General features: G+C 44.4%; 1 long non-coding RNA gene across 1 annotated transcript; it reads right to left on the bottom strand.

Annotated features, from left to right (window-relative positions):
• Positions 1-3: 3 nt before the first annotated feature.
• On the bottom strand, positions 4-14,628 carry LOC125282181 (uncharacterized). Its single transcript, XR_007189332.2, has 4 exons — positions 14,537-14,628; positions 13,682-13,799; positions 12,191-12,269; positions 4-62 (listed from the first exon to the last, which is right to left on the bottom strand). It is a non-coding gene; the product is annotated as an uncharacterized LOC125282181 (long non-coding RNA).
• Between the last annotated feature and the right edge of the window lie 4,498 nt (positions 14,629-19,126).

Below are 19,126 nucleotides of genomic sequence, written 5' to 3'. Positions count from 1 at the left end.
TTACCCAGCTTTAGGTCTTGAGATGGATTAAAATGGGAAGTCATTTCACTGATGATGACGTACTGGTGACCAAAAGATACATGCATAAATGCTTCATATCACTTGGCTTCAGGGAAATGCAAATCTAAACCCCTATAGATGCCATATTACGCGAGGCCGAATATCTAAAAATAAGAAGACATGAAACTATACATGTTGGAGAGGATGTGGAGAAACGGGAACCCTCTTACAGCCCTGTACGAATGCAGGCCGGCACAGCCACTCTCGAAAATGGTACGGAGTTTCCTCAAGAAGTTATAAATAAAGCTACCCTATGTCCCAGCAATTGCACTACTGGGTATTTACCCCAAAGAGACAGAGGTAGTGAAGACGGGACACATGCACCACAGTGTTCATAGCAGCAATATCCATAATAGACACACTGCGGAAGGAGTGTAGATGACCATGGATAGATGAATGGATAAAGAAGATGTGGATCATATATATAATGGAATATTACTCAGCCATCAGAAAGGATGAGTACTTACCATCACACCGACCTGGGTGGAGCTGGTGGGTATTATGCTGAGTGGAATAAGTCAATGAAAGAAAGACAATGATCATATGCTTTCACTCTTATGTGGAATATCAGAAACAAGGAAGAAGACCATAGGGGAAAGAAGGGAAAATAGAATGGGAAGTCATCAGAGAGGGAGAAAACCCATGATGGACTCTTAACTATCGCAAGAAACTGATGATTGTTGGAGGAGAATTTGGGGGGGGGGTAACTGGGTGAGTAGCATTAAGGAGGTCACACGATACAATGAGTACTGGGTGTTACACATGACTGAAAATTTATTGAAGACTACATCTGAAACTAATGATGTACTGTAAGTTGGCTAACTGAATTTAAATTAAAGAACAAAAGACCTCGAATAAACAATCCTAAACATTGTATGGAACCACTAAAGATTCCAAACAGCCAGTGCAATGTGGAAAAGAAAAACAAAGCTGGAGGACTCACAATTTCAGATTTCAGGTTATACTACAAAGCTGCAGTCATCCTAACAAGACAGTACGGCACAAAAATAGATACAGCGACCAAAGGAACAGGATACAAGTTCAGACAGAAACCCACAATTATGTGGGCCATGAATCTTCCACAAAGCAAGCAACGATATCAAAAGGGAAAAGAACAGTCTCTACAACAAATGGTGTTGGGAAAACTAGACAGCTACGCACAAAAGAATGAAATTAGACTGTTTTCTTACACAATAAAGACAAACGCAAAACAGTTTCAAGACCTCAATATGAGACCTGAATCCATAAAAATCCTACAGGAGGGAAGACAGTAACTTCTTCACATGGACCATACCAACGTTTTTCTAGACTGTGTCCTGAGGCAAAGGAAATGAAAGAAAAAATAAACTATTGGGAATACAGCAAAATAAAAAGTTTCCACATGGCAGAAGAACAATGAAAACGTAAAAATAATAAGACAAACTACTCAAAGGGAGAAGATATTTGCAAAGATCATATGCAATAAAGGGATAGTGTCCAAAACATATACAACTGATACTACTCGACTCCAAAAAAACAAATTATCCAGTTAAAAAATAGGCAGAAGACATGGACAGACATTTCTCCAAAGAAGAAATACAAATGGCCAAGAGTCCCGTGAAAAGATGTTCACCATCACCCATCATCAGGAAAATGTAAATCCAAAGGACAATGAGGTAATACCTCAAACCAGTCAGAACGGCTAACATCAAAAGCACAACAAAGAGCAGGTGTTGGGAGGATGTGGATAAAGGGGAATCCTCGCGAACTGTGGGTGGGAATGCAAACTGTGGTGGCCACCGTGGAAAACAGTATGAAGTTTCCTCAAACAATTAAATATAGAACTACCCTGCGATCCAACAATCACACTACTCGTATTTACCCAAAGAATAGGAAAACAGTAAGTAAAAAGGATACGTGCACCTCTATGTTTCTTGCACCATTATTTACAATATCACAATATGGAAGCAACCCAAGTGTCTGTAGAAAAATTGACAATTGAGATGATAGATGTGTGTATTCACACACACACACACACACACACACACACACAGACACACACACACACAATGGAGTATTACTCGGCTTGAAAAAGAATGAAACCTTGCCATTTGCAGACACATGGATGGAGCTAGAGAGTATTATCCTAACTAAAATCAGTCAGTCAGAGAAAGACAAATCCCATACGATGTCACTCTAATGGGGAATTTAAAAAACAAACAAAAATAAATAACTAAAAGAGAAAAAGGAGACACACCAAAATACAAACTCTTAACAATAGAGAACAAAGGGATGGTTACCAGAGAGGAGGTGGATAGAGGGATGAGTGAAATAGATGAAGGGGATAAATAGGATGCTTTTCTTGATGACCACTGAGTAATATATAGAATTACTGAATCACTCTATTGTAAACCTGAAACGAATGTAACACTGTATGTTAGCTCTACTGGAATTAAAATAAATTTTTAAAAAAGAATTTTCTTTCAGGAACCTCTTTGAAAAAGCTTTTCCTGTGCAATGTGCATAAGCCCTACTTGGGAGGATTCACTCTACAATAATTATTCACTCTATGCCTCGAATTCAGATTTCACTGAGTTCTTACTGTGGCTCCCAGCCCACGGGAGCCATGGTCCTTTTCTGTCCAGGCTCAGCACCTATGCATTCAAGATTGGAAGTAGAGACACATGTCACTTCACAGTCCAGAAAGCTATTATTGTTTCTGTTTCAGTGTGAGTCACAGACTTTGGGACAGGTTTCAGAGCAAGTATATTATGGATCCTGGATCTCTACTTCAATGTTCATTGCCTGGATCCATTTGGCTAATAGGTTCCCTGTGGATGGGCTTGCTTCCAAGCACATACATGGAAGATGCAAAGGTGGGTGGGCTTGGTGCGGGGCAGGAAGACCAAAAGCAGACAAGAGTCCGACCCCTCCCCTGATACAGGAACTGCTATGGGAGAGGGTACGGGAGGTAGAATCCATGCAAAACTCCAAGGTCACCAGCTGAACACAGGAGGCATAGGTCAAGGGATCTGGAGATGCCGGGGTTGAAGGCTGCTCTGAGCTACCTCTGGGAGGAAGGGAGGGAAGGAATGAGAGGGAGACACTGCCTGCCCCTGGCCCATGCCATTGCCCACCACTCCGACACGCATCCGTCTACACAGCTGACACAGCCTGGGCTCAGGATGGGCTGGCTCGGGTCCCTCAATCCTCAGTGGGACAGCTGGTCCCAGGGCTCAGAGCCATGCTGAGGGAGATGAGAGGGAAAGCTTCCCCACCCAGGTCATCCCCTCCTTGAGCAGACAGCCCTTCAGAACTGCTAAAAAAACCCCCACTAATGGGGTTGAAAGACATGCCATGAATGAACTAAGGCATAGAGATATGTAAAATAACATTCATTTTTAAGTTCAGAGCTGTCATCTCAGGAAGTGGGGAGAGCTTCCCTGAAGAAGACTGAGGGGCGGGCAGGCCATGCTGAAAAGGGAGACATGGCTCTCCTGATTGGGGACCTGCAGCCCCCTTTCAGTGCAGAGCATCATCCTCGCAATATATGAGATCCATGGAAGTGTTCCATCAGGGCCAGATGTTTGTCTCAAGAAGGCTACCCTGGCATCGGACTGCACAGGGCACCAGGGACGAGGGCCAGATGGAGGACGGACAATACCCCGGAGGCCATGGGGCAAGAGCAGAGGCACATGACCTTGAAGATGATGATGAAAAGCAGGAGGTGGCAGCATGGAGCCGGCCCGAAAGTACCATGGGAGCAGTGCCCACAGCAACACTCACTGGGTGCCTTCTGTGCCAGGTGTGGCTGACTTCAGTGGGCTCCAGACTAGTCCTGACCACAAGTCTAGGAAGTGAGCACCAACCCCGGCCTCCTCTCCCCTTGCAGCTGCTAGGAATCACGGTCACAGACCCTGGTCAGCTTTCGTGGAAACTAAGCAGTGGCTCCCCCGCACACTGCACCTCTGGTGGTGGTCCAGTGCGACCCTCGTGCCTGGCCAGACACTGATGTCTACCTTTCTCCACACAAATCCACAGACGGGGGGTGTCCCTGAATTCCACAGCACCTGATGAGACAGATACACAGAACCCAACACACAGGGGGTCACTCGGGACCTCACCTATGGCCATGGAGCTCACCATACCCTATTTCCGTCACTTCCCACAGAAAGCCTGGTTCTGATCCCCCACAATACCATACATCCTGGTTGCTGACCTGGGGTCATGCCATGAACCCACATGGCACCTTTCTTTAAGTGAAGGCTATGCCTACACTTCCTAGAAAATATTTCTAATGAAGTACAAGTCCATCAGGACTATGGTGTGAACAGTAGCACACAGCCTGCATGGTAGTAGTCAGTAATTCTAACAAGGGTTAACCCCACCCCCCGACTCACAAAACCTTCCTCCATCCCCACTGAAATAATGGTGTACCCTCAGAAAACCCTCCAGGAAACAAACCTTTCATCTCAATGCTCTCTTCACCTTCTGCTTCAAATCTTGTCCATCCACAATGATATGAAACTAGAAATCAGTCTCAAGAAAAAAATGGGACAGTCAAAAATTGGTGGAGATTTTTGGGGCCTGGGTGGCTCAGTCGTTAAGGATCTGCTTTCAGCTCAGGTCGTGATCCCAAGATCCTGGGATCTAGCCACGAATCAGGCTCATTGCTCAGTGGGAAGCACGCTTCTCCCTCTCCCACCCCCATGCTTGCGTTCATCTCTCGCTGTCTCACTCTCTGTCAGATACATAAATAATCTTAAAAAAATATGTGGAGATTTAACAACATGCTACTGAACAACCAACAGTCAAAGAAGAAATCAAAAAAAATTTAGAAGTACCTTGACACTGATGAAAAAGACAACTTACAAAAACTTATGGGATGCAGCAAAAGTAGCTTTATGGGGGACATTCATAGAAATTCAAGTCTTCATCAATCCATGAGAATGCTCTCCAATAAACACCCTGATTTATTTGGTAAAGAAGTAGAAAATAAAACAAAAAAACAAAGTCCCAAATTAGTAGAAATAAGGAAATAACACAATGGAATGCATAAATAAATCCAACGGAGACTAAAAAGACTAAAAAAGAAAAGAACCAATGAAAATGAGACCTGCCTTTTTTGGAAAGATAAACAAAACTGACAAACTTAGCTAGACTCACCAAGAAAGACAGAGGACTCGAATACAATCAGGAAAGAAAGATAATGGATTCCTGTCTCATATCAAAATCAAAACAACTCTTCAACCTTGGACACATCAACTTCTTGCAAGCCACGTCTCTAAAGTCAAAGGAAATAAAAGCAAAAATGAACTATTGGCACTTCATCAGGATAAAAAGCTTCTGCTCGGCAAAGTAAAAGATCAACAAAACAAGAAGGCAACCTATGGAATCGAAGAAGATATCTGCAAATGATATTACAGATAAAGGGCTGGTATCCAATATCTATAAAGAACTCCTCAAACTAGACACCCAAATAATGGGCAGAAGACACAAAGAGATACTTCTCCAGAGAAGACATACAAATGGCCAACAGACACATGAAGAAATGCTTCACATCACTTGCCATCAGGCAAATACAAATCAAAACGACAATGAGATACCACCTTACACCAGTTAGAATGGTTAAAATTAAAAAGACAGGGGGCACCTGGGTGGCACAGTGGTTAAGCATCTGCCTTCGGCTCAGGGCATGATCCTGGCATTATAGGATCGAGCCCCACATCAGTGTCCTCCGTTATGAGCCTGCTTCTTCCTCTCCCACTCCCCCTGCTTGTGTTCCCTCTCTCACTGGCTGTCTCTATCTCTGTGGAATAAATCAATAAAATCTTGAAAAAAAATTAACAACACAGGAAATTAAAAAATGTCAGAGAGGATGTGGAGAAAGCGGAGCCCTCTTACACCACTCATGAGAATTCAAGCTGGTACAGCCACTTTTGAAAAACAATATGGAGGATCCTCAAGACTTTAAACACAGAGCTATCCTATGACCCACCAATTGCACTACTGGGTATTTACCCCATAGACACAGAGTAATGAAAAGAAGGGCACCTGTATCCCAATGTTCATAGCAGCAATGTCCATAATATACAAACTGTGGAAGGAGCCAAGATGTCCTTCAGCAGATGAATGGACAAAGAAGATGTGGTTCATCTATACAATGGACTATTACTCAGTCATCAGAAAGGATGAATACCCACCATTTGCACCAACGTGGATGGACCAGGAGGGGATTATGCTAAGTGAAATTAAGTCAAGCAGAGAAAGACAATTATCATATGGTTTCACTCCTATGTGGAATGGAAGGAATAGCATGGAGGACATTAGAAGAAGGAAGGGAAATGTGAAGGTGGGGAATGAGAGGGGGAGATGAACCATGAGAGACTACTGACACTGGGAAACAAACTGAAGGTTGCAGAAAGGGAGGGGAAGGGGAATGGGTTATCCTGGTGATGGGTTTTAAGGAGGGCACGTGTTGGGGCGCCTGGGTAGCACAGCAGTTAAGCGTCTGCCTTCTGCTCAGGGTGTGATCCCTGCATTATGGGATTGAGCCCCACAATAGGTTCCTCTGCTGTGAGCCTGCTTCTTCCTCTCCCACTCCCCCTACTTGTGTTCCCTCTCTCGCTGGCTGTGTCTATCTCTGTTGAATAAATAAATAAATTCTTTTAAAAAAAAGGAGGGCACGTGTCATAATGAGCACTAGGTGTTTATGCAAACAATGAATCATGGAGCACTACATCAAAAACAAATGAAGTACTGTAGGGTGAATAACAATTTTTTAAAAAGAGAAAGATATGAAATCCATACAGGAAAACTGTCACAATTTCCAAATAACATGAAATCCCGAAAGATTCCACACACACACACAAAAAAAACTGTTAGAATAAAAAAATTCAAGAAAGCTGCAGGATATAAAGTCTATATACAGAGACCTCTTGTCTTTATTTTTTTCAGATTTTATTTATTTATTTGACAGGAAGAGAAAAAACACGAGCAGGGGGAGTGCCAGAAAGAGGGAAAAGCAGACCCTTGCTAAGCGGGCAGCCCAACACGGGGCTCAATCCCAGAACTCTGGGATCATGACCTGAGCTAAAGGTAGACGCTTCACTTATGGAGCAACCCAGATGACCCAACTTCTTGCATTTCTGTATACTGACAACACACTTTCGCACAGAGAAATTAAAAAAGCAACGCCATTTAAAATTGCATAAAAACATCTAGAAATAAAAGTAACCAAGAATGAGAAAGACATAGTACACTCAACACATGGCAGAAAAGAAATGAAAAACATGTGTGTCGAGGGGGGCAGAATGTATGGGTCAAAGATTTGGAAGGCAACACAAACAAATGGAAGCATACGCCATGCTCTTTAACTGGAAGAGTTAATTATGTGAACATGTCCATCATACCCAAAGCATTCGAAAGATGTGATTAAATGCCTATCTGAATTCCAGTGGCATTATTCGAGGAAATAGAAAACAGTCCTCAAAGTTGTATGGAATCACAAAAGACCCCATATTTCCAAAGCAACCTGGAGAAAGAGGTGCAGTCAACACACTCCTAGATTTCAAGGTAGATTACAAAGCTGTTGTCATCAAAACAGGATGGTACTGGCATAAACACAGACACCAGGTCAGTGGAACAGAACAGAAAGCTCAGAAACTTACCCACACGTAGATGATCCTAACTTACGACACAGCAGCAGAAGATATACCATGAGGGAAGGACTGTGTCTTCAGTGAGCAGTAACAGGCAAACTGGACACTAAATGCAGAAGAATATAACTGGGCCACTTTCTTACACCACACACAAAATTTTTAATGGATGAATGATTTGAACATAAGACCCGAATCCATAAACCTCCAAGAAGACACAGGTACTAAGTCTCTCGACATTGGTTTTGGCAAAGAGTCTTCAGATCGGACACCAAATGCAAAGGCAACAAAAGCAAAAATAAACAAGTGGAACAACATCAAACTGAAATCTTCCACAGGGCAAAAGAAACCAGCAAAAACTTAAAAGGCCACTGACCCAATAAGAAAAAATATCTGCGAATAATATGTGTGAGAAGAGGCTAATATACAAAATACACACAACACTCATACAAATCAAAACAAAAAAAACTATATAAAAAAATGGGAGGAATATGTGAATAGATACTTTCCAAAGATGGCACACAGGTGCCAACAGACAGAAAAAGTTGTTTGACATAACTAAGCATCGTCAGGGAAACATCAGTCAAACCCACAATCGGTATCCTCTCACAACTGTTGGAACAGCAATTGTCCCAGAGACAGACACCAGGTGGGGTCAAGGGTGTGCAGACGAGGAGACACTGTGCACTGTTGGTGGGAAAGGAAATTGGTGCAGCCACTGTGACAAACAGTATCGAGGTTCCTGAAAAAATAAATAAACTACCCCATGACCCAGTAATGGCTCTATTGAGTATTGATTTGAAGAACACAAAAATGCTGCCTCAAAAAGACAGATACACTCCCACGTTCACTGCAGCATTATTTACAAGAACTAGACATGGAAACACAGACCTTGGGGGCCTTATGCCAAGTAACTCAGACACAGAAAGACCAATACCAGATGCTCTCATGTACATTCCACATGGACTAAAAAAATACTGAACGCATAGATACTGAGAGCAGATTGGTAGGTGCCAGATTCGGGGATGGGGTGGTAGAAACGGGTGAAGGTGGTCAAAGTCTAAATGTTTGAGTCAGAAAATCCTATAGTCATGAAATGTTCTGTCCAGCATGGAGACTAAAACTAACCACGCAGCATGGGGTATAGGTTTCCCAGCTCTTTGAAAGTACAGGACTTCTGAGAAACCTTGCAGAGCAGAAATGGTGTCAAGAAGGAATGACCATTAATTTACACGAACAATTAGACAGTGTGCTCAGACTCCAAAATTCATTCTCTTTGGCTTTTCTTAGGCCTCAGGACACAAGTTTCTTTTTTTTTTTTTTTAAAGATTTTCTTTATTTATTTGACAGGAAGAGAGACAGCCAGCGAGAGAGGGAACACAAGCAGGGGGAGTGGGAGAGGAAGAAGCAGGCTCCTAGCAGAGAAGCCTGATGTGGGGCTCGATCCCAGAACGCTGGGATCATGCCCTGAGCCGAAGGCAGACGCTTAACGACTGCGCCACCCAGGCGCCCCAGGACACAAGTTTCTAACAGAGGCCCAGCATAAACGAAGATAAAGCACAGCAGAAGCCCACAGACACCATTCAAAGTGCTGGTGGCTGGATGCGGAGAGCGGTTCCCAGAGAAAGGAGCTGGTTGGGGTGCACGCCGCCTCTGTCGTGCTTCTTCCCAAAACAGATGCTGAACGCCATTCTCACTGTTCACCTTTTTTCATAAGAGGGAAATCCTCTTCAGGTCTCTTCCTCTTACTGAAGCTGGGTAATAACGCAGTTCTTTCAAGAAAGCCCAGTGTCTTACTGTGAACGTTTAAAAAGTGGGGGATACTTGTACCTGAGCATTGATCATGGAGGAGATGTGAAAGGTCCTCCCAGACACAAACCTCAGCAGATCCACTGGGAAAGGCACCTTCCTCAGCATGCAGAACACAGACTACCTCCTACCCCCCGAGAAACCCTCTCCTTTCCCTTGATCAGGACAACCCACAACAGCTGGGAGTTACCCCAATTCCTCCGTTCTCCTGCTCCTAATAGCTAACCCATCAGCAAATCCTGTGAGCACCATCTTCAAAATGGACCCAGAATAGGTCTAAGCACTCCATCCAAGGCCACCTGTCTGGTCCACAGTGCCTGAGTTTCTGGAAAAGCTTCATCATTGACCTGCCTTGCCATCTTCAACCCTCTGTCATCTGTTCTCAACACTGTAGCCAGGATGGCCCAGTGAAACAGGGTCTCATGGGGTTATAGCCCTGGAATGGCTTTCTGTCGCCCTCTGTCACCTCTCTGAGCTCATGTCCTAAGCTGTCTCCTGTGGCCACAGGGCCTTCTTGCTGCTCCTGGACATACCTGGAATTCTCCTGCCCCAGAGCCTTTGCACATACTTTCCCTTCTGTTCAGAATGCTCTTGATGTGTTCTCACTCACCTTCAGAAAAATCTGAATTGGAGTGACAGGGACAGAAGATGAGGCTGTGTGTGTTGGGTGAGGCTGGTGGCTCAGAAGAAGGTTCTCTGCCAGCTCTCCGCCTGTGCCTCACTTGTCCGCAGCCAGGAACTTGCATACAGCCCTCACCTGTCACAACTCTCACCCAGGAGACCCACAGCCACCCCTGGAGCCCACCCTGAACACACCATGCTGCAGAATGCATTCAGCTCTCCTCTGGGACCCCTGTCAGCTTTACCCAGTCCTGGAACTCCCCTGTCTCCTGCAAAGCTCCCGGATTCCCCCTCTGCTTCCAAAATCACACCGGTGCAAGTCTTTCATGAGAAAGCTATAACGCTAACTAATGAAAGGTTCACACCTACTTTCCCCTTCTGTTGCCTTTCCCTCCACCTTCCTTCCTACCTGTGCAAAATGTAAGATATCAGTGGAACACGAACATGCTCTGAGATCTGAATCTTTCATTGCAGCTTTCTGAGGACTCCTTATGTGATAAGACTCTATTGTATCCTACAACAGGGTGTTTTACATCTATCCTCTATAGAATAGTACAGCCCAAATCACTACAATTTTACCTCACTCTTCATGAAGCAGAACACTTTTTCCTTTCTTCTTTTACTTAAATTCCAGTTAGTTCACATTCCATGGAATATTCGCTTCAGGGGTAGGATTTAGTGATTCCTCACCTGCATACAGTACCCGGTGCTCATCACAAGTGTCCTCCTTAATTCCCCTCACCCATTTAACACTTCCCCCCACACCCTTGTCCTGCAGCAACACTCAGTTTGTTCTCCACGGTTGAGTCTATTTCCTTGTTTGCCTCTCTCATCACCCCTCTACTCTGTTCATCTGTTTTTTTTCTGAAATTCCAGAAGCGTGAGAGTATAGGATACTTGTCTTTCCTCACTGATTTTGCTTAGCTTAATACACTCAAGATCCATCCACATCCTTGCAAATGGTAATATTTCATTCTTTTTGAAGCTGGGTCATTTTCCATTATATATATGTATCCCACATCTGCTTTATCCATTCATCAGTGCATGGACTTTGGGATTCTCTCCATAGTTTGGCTACTGTGGACATTACTGCCATAAACATCATGGTGCATGGACCCCCTTCGAATATGCATTTCTGTATCCTTTGGGTAAATACCTAGGAGAGCAATTGCTGGATCATGTGGTTGTTCAATGTTTAACTTTTTGAGGAACCCCCACACTGTTTCCCAGACTGGCTGCACAACTTTGCATTCCCACCAACAGGATGGGAGGGTTCCCCTTTAAGCAGAACATTATCTGCCGGCAATTTCATAAGAGGAAACAAAACCTCTGTGAGATGCACCCAGGGTCAGGTAAGCAGTTGCAGACTTCACCCCAAGGCTCCTGACGCCAAGCCCCTTGAAGCCACCAGCATGCCACTATCCAAAAGAATTCCCAGACTCTCCTTCTGACTCCACCAACAAAGAAACTACAGAGTGAATATGGCACCTCAAAATATCGAGATAATACATTTAGTAAAACTAGAAAGTCAAGCTCAACTTTTAAACAGGAACAGGCCGCTTTGGATAATTTTCAATTTCCCCTCCACCCTAATGTTAACTCTTCTGATGAATAAACTAAGCAATGATGAAACATCACCTTTGTCAAATGACATCATCCAAGTCTGTATCAGGTGAAAAAAAACCACCTAACTCTAGATGTTGGCCACTAAACCATATCTTAGGCCCAATTGAATAAACACTGTTAGATGAAGGAACAAATTAGATGTTACAAACAGGCACAGAGTGAATCTCACCTTCCCTTTCTAATAAAAGAGGGTTCCTAGGAAACAGATGGTCAAAATACATTTGTAAGCAATAAATGGACAGAGAATTTGTGATCCCCTGCAAAGTTCTACCTGCAGGGAAACTAAGTAATTCTTGCACCAAACCCAGAATGCTGGCAGCTACTTCAATTTTACTTTGTGGCTCAACTAGAGAAAAGAGAAAAGCCCAGGAGGTTTTGGGATAATGAGACGTTTTACCTCCAGCCCTGACATAGATAGGACATTTTGCCAAACATACCTGTGCTTTCTCTGAACACTGGCGTCCTGTGACAAGCTTCCTTGCTGACTCAGATGCTGATGTTCAAACCCTCGGGTGTCTAGGAGCCAGAGCAGAGAAGTGTTGTCAGCTGGGGACAAGAAGGCACCTCTGACCTAAAGCCTGCACACCTGCTTCGGTTTCTGGGCGAAGGGGCAACACATACTTGTTGTTTAGCAGTAATTATCTTCATTCTCAATAGACCAATGACCTTGCCTTTTCTGGAAAGCAGACTTACTCTTCTAAAGAAACCCTCAATTCGTCTATTCCCAATGCAACTAGAGTGGAACATTTATTTCTCACTTAAATAGAAAACACTGTTATTGTCGACACTGCGTGAATGAACTTTTAAAAACATTTTAGAGAGAAAGGAAGAGACCTTTATTCAAACCCAAGTCAGGACAGCTGCCTGGGAGACACAATCTTCACCAAGAAGTGAGTGCTCCGGGGAAAGAACATTTGGGGCAGGGTTATATATTTTTTTCTGTTTTGTTTTACGTACAGAGTTACACACTACAATGAGGATCTTCTTAGATTCCAGAAAGTGACAGACTCTTTCTTATGTTTTCAGTATGTACATGTCAGTATGACTTTAATCTTACGGGAGCCAAAGAGGTTCTTTATTTTTTCTTATATTTATGTTGGCATTTTTTGGTTATTGTTTTCTTTTCGAAGGAGATGTACAACATTTGCTTGGGGCAGAAATAGGGCCCATGCTTTGAGGTTTTGCCCAGTCATTTTGAGCCGGGTAAAATGTTAAAGGATAGCTTCCCTGGGAGCCCAGGATCAGGGCCCACAGATGATATAAGATAAAAATTCCATTTGTCATTATAATTACTCCTAAAAGGAGGAATTTGAGACAAAAGCACCTTTCACAAGAGTACCAAGAAATCAAAATGATGCCCACGGAAGTCTGCCTGCTCCATGGTCAGCACAGGTAACAGAAGTGTTCACAGTCTCTGTACTCCTGCCCTTCTCCTGCCCAAATCGCTGAAGCACACAGACCACTTAAAATCAGAATTGTAGAACTGCTAGACACCTTAGAGATGTCTGGCACCATTCCCTTGGACTGCAGAATAAAACACAGTAGCTCGTTGTCACAAACTAATTTCAACATCAAGTGCCCCCTGGATGCACTAAGTTCTTTCTCTGCAAATGTTGACTAATGTAAGTCACAGTCATACCATATAAACACTACGATGGCTGGGAAGTCATCGTAGGTTAGGGAATATTTTAGCCATGTTTATAAGCATTGGCTCACTTTGTAGAAGAGGCTGAGCTGAGTGTTTTTAAATACTATTTCAGACCTGTTTTACAGCACCCTCTGAACATACCAGAGCCTGAGTCGCCTAAAAAAGATAGTTGGTTTCAGTAACTTTAATACCAGAAAAATATTATACTGTCTGTATTCCTTAGGATCTTTGAGTATCTTACCCAGAGGTCCTCCCCTGAGATAATGATCTTAATGATTACCATGGGCAGATGGGAAAAGGCCCGCTAAATTCATTCCAGTTGTCCACATGACAAGAAAATCCTGATACTTGATAGGTTTCCAGATGGAGACGACCAGAGATAAGAGGGAAATAGCACCCTGTATGGAACAACAAGGGATTTGGAGTCAATTTGGGTATCCCACTTAGGTTTCTGACACTAAAATCCTCTGTGACTCATATCATCTGAGTCCCTTTCTAACCGTCTGAAAATGTGCCTATAAATATCTAAACCCTAGTTTGAAGTTTAAGAGGCAAAATGCTACAAAGAGCCAGTATGATGTCTCTCAAGAACAGGTTCTCAGGAAGCCATAATTGCTATTAGGTCTATTTCTTTTCCAGAAGAAAGAACAGATGTTGAATCCATATTTCTAATAGATGACTCACCAGATGATTTTCAAACCTGAAGGAAGGCCAAGAAGTCGCTCTTGTGTCATATTTCACTCAGAAATCATATTGTTGGACTGGTAAGGACGATACGAGAGCAACGTCATCACTAAGAGCGGGGAGCTTCTAATTTCCATATGGCCATGTTGACCCCCTTAGCTCAGAGCCACCAGAAAGGGCAGCTGGGGAGGGGGCAGCGCCATCACTATGAGTGGGAAGCTTCCCATTTCCATATGGCCATGATGACCCCCTTAGCTCAGGGCCACCAGAAAGGACAGCTGAGGGGGACCACAGGCCAAGGCTGCCAGGTGTGGCTGGGGCAGGCAGAACTCTGACTTAAGGCTCAACTCCTGTCTAGGTTATTATAATGCTCTTCACAAAGAAAGTGCCATTGTGTGTGAGCCCTCATGTAGAAAAGGTTCAGAATTTCCATTGAGATTCCCTCTCTTACCTTTAGGATATGGAGCAAAGTTCCATGTAATTTTTAAACACTGAAGGACTTCCTGGTTTTCTTTTCGCTATGACTGTGGCTCAATTCCCCTGTGGTCTAAGAATAGAATCTAGTTAATTTCAGGGTTTAACATTTGTAGACTTGATTCGTGGCCCCACCTATCATCTATTTGGGTAAAGAGTCTATGACCACTTGAAAATAATGTATTCTGCACTTATTATGGAATGTTCCCTATATGTCAATTAGGTCACATTTTTACCAATGTTTTGTCTGCTTTTTCTGTTAGATATTGAGAAAGGTATATTAAAATCTTCAAACAATGTTGCTCTATTCAACGTGGCATCGGAATCTACCAGTGTTAGAATGCAAGAGAAACAAAAAGTATAAGAATTGAGGGGATAATTGTGACTATTCACAGATAATACGATTGTGTACATAGAAAATTCAAAACAGTCTATAAATACACTATTAGAATAAAAATGTAATTTATAAATTTGAGATGGAGTGTAGCTTCCCATTGGACAGTTTCTGAATGAAAATGTAGAACCTGTAAATCTTGGGGTAGGACATAGGGTGCACTAACCATTTAAAAGAATTCAGTGGGACTTCATAAAAATGTGACATTTCTCCTTATCTTATGACCATAAGAAAATGAAAAAGTGAACCGCAGGCTGGGAAGTAAAGATTTGCAATACACACACTGACAAAGACTTGTGAATAATGAATTCCTGTTCATCAACCATAAAAAGTCTATTTATAAATGAATACTTCACAAAAGATTGACTGATGGCCAATAAGAACAGAAAAGGGTGCTCTACAGTATTATTTTCAGGAACAGCAAGGCCTTTCCTAAAATGAAAGCATACACACAAACCAGTATTCCCTAGATGGATGACGTCCTTATTTCTGAGGACAGCTTGAAGAACAGACATCATCAAAGTAAAGTGATGGAATTCCTGACACTCAGAGGATGGACAATTGACCTCAAACTACAGTACAATTTCTCGGCATCATTCGGTCCTCTGAAGGCAGACAACTACCACACCGCTTCCTACACCACACAGGTTGTTTCCCAACCCCTACCATAAAAGGAGAAAATGAGAAACAGATAGGACTAGTAGGAAATAGCAAAAATCTCATGTGGGGATTATCCTGAAACACACTGATCACATAACTAGTGTAAGGAAGTGTAGGGAACTGACAAGGACAGAGACTCAAGAGGTACTTCTTTGGGAAATGCTGTCTGAAATCGTCACATGTTGGTACCTGCTAATGAGGGCTCTGAGCATACCCTAGTGTTTGCTCACAAGGGTCTGCAACACCATCGCTGAGGACTGAAACTCTTCAAGACCTCAAAGCTTGCCTGATTGACTATTGGACTAAGAGATTCCCATGTTCTGAAAACAGATACCAACTAATTGAAAGGTTCACCTGGGCTCTCTCGGAGGCCCTACAAGAAGCTGAACCATTCACTGAAAATCAATTACACACACACACACACACACACACACACACACACACCTGTCATTTCACCAATTACTTAAGCATTCAAGGTTCTTCCTACCTTTTCTTTTTCACATTGATATTTATACTCACATGAAATGTCATCATTTCCAATGAACACTGATGTCATAATAGAGATCCATTGACACAATATTCACAAAATGGAACTTCCCTGCTGTAATTTTCAATATAGCGTTTTTTAAAGTTCATACATATTTTAGGTTTTTGGTAACTTATACAGGAGAAGATCAGCATTGAAAAACTCTGAATACTGACAATGAGATTTAAGCCTAGAGAACAAAAATTGTCCAATTTCATAGATAATAAGGAACCAAAGGGAAAGCATGGAAGCTGTAGTCGAATAATTTTACACATATGCATCCTCTATTATTCTACTACAGAGGGGCGTGTTTTATTAACACTATACATGCATCAACTGTCTTCCACGTGCACCTGCACAGGTATAATGAAATACTACAGTAGAATGAAATGTCTGGGAACTACTTGGCGGCATCTATAATGAACAATGAAATTTCGATCTTATATTTGGTGAACTTCCACTGTCTGTTCCTTTAGACAATGGACCCTAAACAGAAGGGGGAATGAACCACGCGAGCCTATGGACGCTGGGCAACAATCTGAGGGCTTCAGAGGGGAGAAGGGTGGGGGATTGGGATGGGCCAGTGATGGGTATTAAGGAAGGTACATATTGCATGGAGCACTGGGTGTTATATGCAAATAATGAATCACAGAACACTACATCAAATACTAAGGAAATACTGTATAGTGACTAACATATCATAATAAAAAATTATTAGTAGTAAAAAATTAAAGGTAAAAAAAAACCAATACAGCTTTTCTGTTTCAAGAACAATCACAATTGAGAAAAAACTAACTTCCAATCCCTAAAGCAAAACACAGACCAAGTTCCACTTCACTCCCCTTTATTCGCATTCTCTGTGGGTTCTAAGCTATTTCCCTACCTCCTTTCCAGCTGAGCAGGGAGCCCGGGCTCGATCCCAGAACCCTGGGATCACAACCTGAGCCAAAGGCACATGCTTAACTGGCTGAGCCAGCCAGGAGCCCCAGCCATGTTTTTCTTAAGCAAAAGGACACTTTCTCACAATGCCTTCACATGACTTCACATGGTACGAGATCTGCATTTGCCTCTAGGAGGTTGCAGATGAAGGCAATTGCAAACTCTCACTGAACTGTCCAGAGATGGCCATTCTCACGGAGGATGAGGATAAAGGACAATGCCTGAGGAGACCTCATCTGTCTCTTTTATCTTTTCATATTTTTGACAGTGGACAAATCACTGCCTAGGAGTCCCCAACTACCTTAGTCTCATCTGTGAATGGCCAAGAGGTTTTACAAAACACTTAAGATTTTGACCTCACAAATGCCCACAACCACTTACCATAGGGATTCAACATTAAGCAAAGATACTGTTCGTTGGAAGAGAGGTCCTGCCCACTGTTGTTTCTCACTTATATGCTCATTTTCCTTACCTCATGGTAACATAATCACCTTTATTCCTGCTGCCGTCTTCAGGAAGGCTGATGTGACTTGAAGGGCATTACCCTGACATCGTTCTTTCTTAGCAATAAGATGTGGACATTTCCCTAGTCCTACACACCCAAAGTTGAATCGGAATCAGGATTGAGGAGGCTGATGAGAGTTGAAGGTGTTTTCCTGTACACGGTGGTTTATTACCAATAAGGACGGGTCAGAGTCCTCGAAATTCCAGAACCTTTTTATTAATGCTTCCTACTCGTGAAAGATGATGTACATTGGTCTTTCCCTGTATAGTGTGGTGACTCAGAGAAAAGTGCTTAGCCCTTTCGTCAGACTTCCACGACTACTTTGGGGCTGGCTTCCATATTCACAAAGGATGATGTTAGGGCTAAGAGGGTTCCTGTACACTGTTATTTCTTACAGATAAGTGTATGGCATTTTTGTTACATTGCCAGAGCCACTTAGCGCCGGGCTTGCCAGCCTCCTGGGGACAAACCCTAACCCTAGGTGGGCCCCCGAGGGGCCCCTCCCAAGGGGCCTGGTGCCACAACGCCGGGGATTGGGGACCCCCAAGCCCAGCGCCGGAGTCACCCTTCTGCCCCGCAGCAACGCGGGCTGCTAGGGAGGCCGCCAGTCTTTCAGGGCGAGAGAACGGGCACAGCCTCCCAAGCCCCCGGCGACCTTCAAAGGCCCCTTGCGCCAAAACGCATGGGTCCACCTTACCGTGCGCCAGTGCGCTCACCTCAGCCCGCCCCTCCACTGGCCGCACAGCCGGTGGATCGGGCCTGCTGGCCTCCCGGGGGCTAACACTAACCCTAGGTGGGCTCATGATGGGCCCCTCTCAAGGGGCCTGGCGCCACCACGCCGGGGATTGGGCACCTGCGAGCAACAGTGCCTGACTCACCCTGCCACCCCGCCGGGATCCGGCGTGCTAGGGGCGTCGCCTGTCATTCAGGGCGGGAGATCGGGCAGGGCCCTCAGAGCCCCAGGTGACCTTCGAAGGCCCCCTCGCCAAAAAGCTTGGGCCCATGCTCCCACTCGCCAGCGCCTTCACCTCAGCCAGCCCCTCCACACGCCACACAGCCGGTGGATCAGGCCTGTTGGCCTCTCTGGAGCTAAGTCCAAACCCTATGTCAGCCCCCGAGGGGCCCCTCCCAAGGGGCCTGGCGTCGCCACGCCAGGGATAAGGGATGCCGGATCCCTAGCGCCGGACTCACCCTTCAGCCTTGCCGCCACCCTGGCCTCTATGGGCGCTACTGGTCATTCAGGGAAGGAGAACAGGCAGTGCCCTCCGAGCCCCCAGCGAACTTTGAAAACCCCACGCGAAAACTCTTGGGCTAACGCTCCCGCTCGCCAGTGCCCTCACCTCCGCTAGCCCCTCCGCTTGCGGCAGAGCCCGCGGATCAGGCCTGCCAGCCTCCTGGGGGCTAACCCTAACCCTAGGTCGGCCCCGAGTGGACTCTCCCAGGTGGTCTGGTGCCACAACGCCAGGGATTTTGAACGCCCGAGCCCCAGTCCCGCACTCGCCCTGCCGCCCCGCCACACCCAGGACGCAAGTGGCGCCGCCGC

Source organism: Ursus arctos, unplaced genomic scaffold (genome assembly GCF_023065955.2).
Source record: "Ursus arctos isolate Adak ecotype North America unplaced genomic scaffold, UrsArc2.0 scaffold_33, whole genome shotgun sequence".
Lineage (NCBI taxonomy): Eukaryota > Metazoa > Chordata > Mammalia > Carnivora > Ursidae > Ursus > Ursus arctos.
This window is presented reverse-complemented; position numbering and strand designations above follow the sequence as displayed.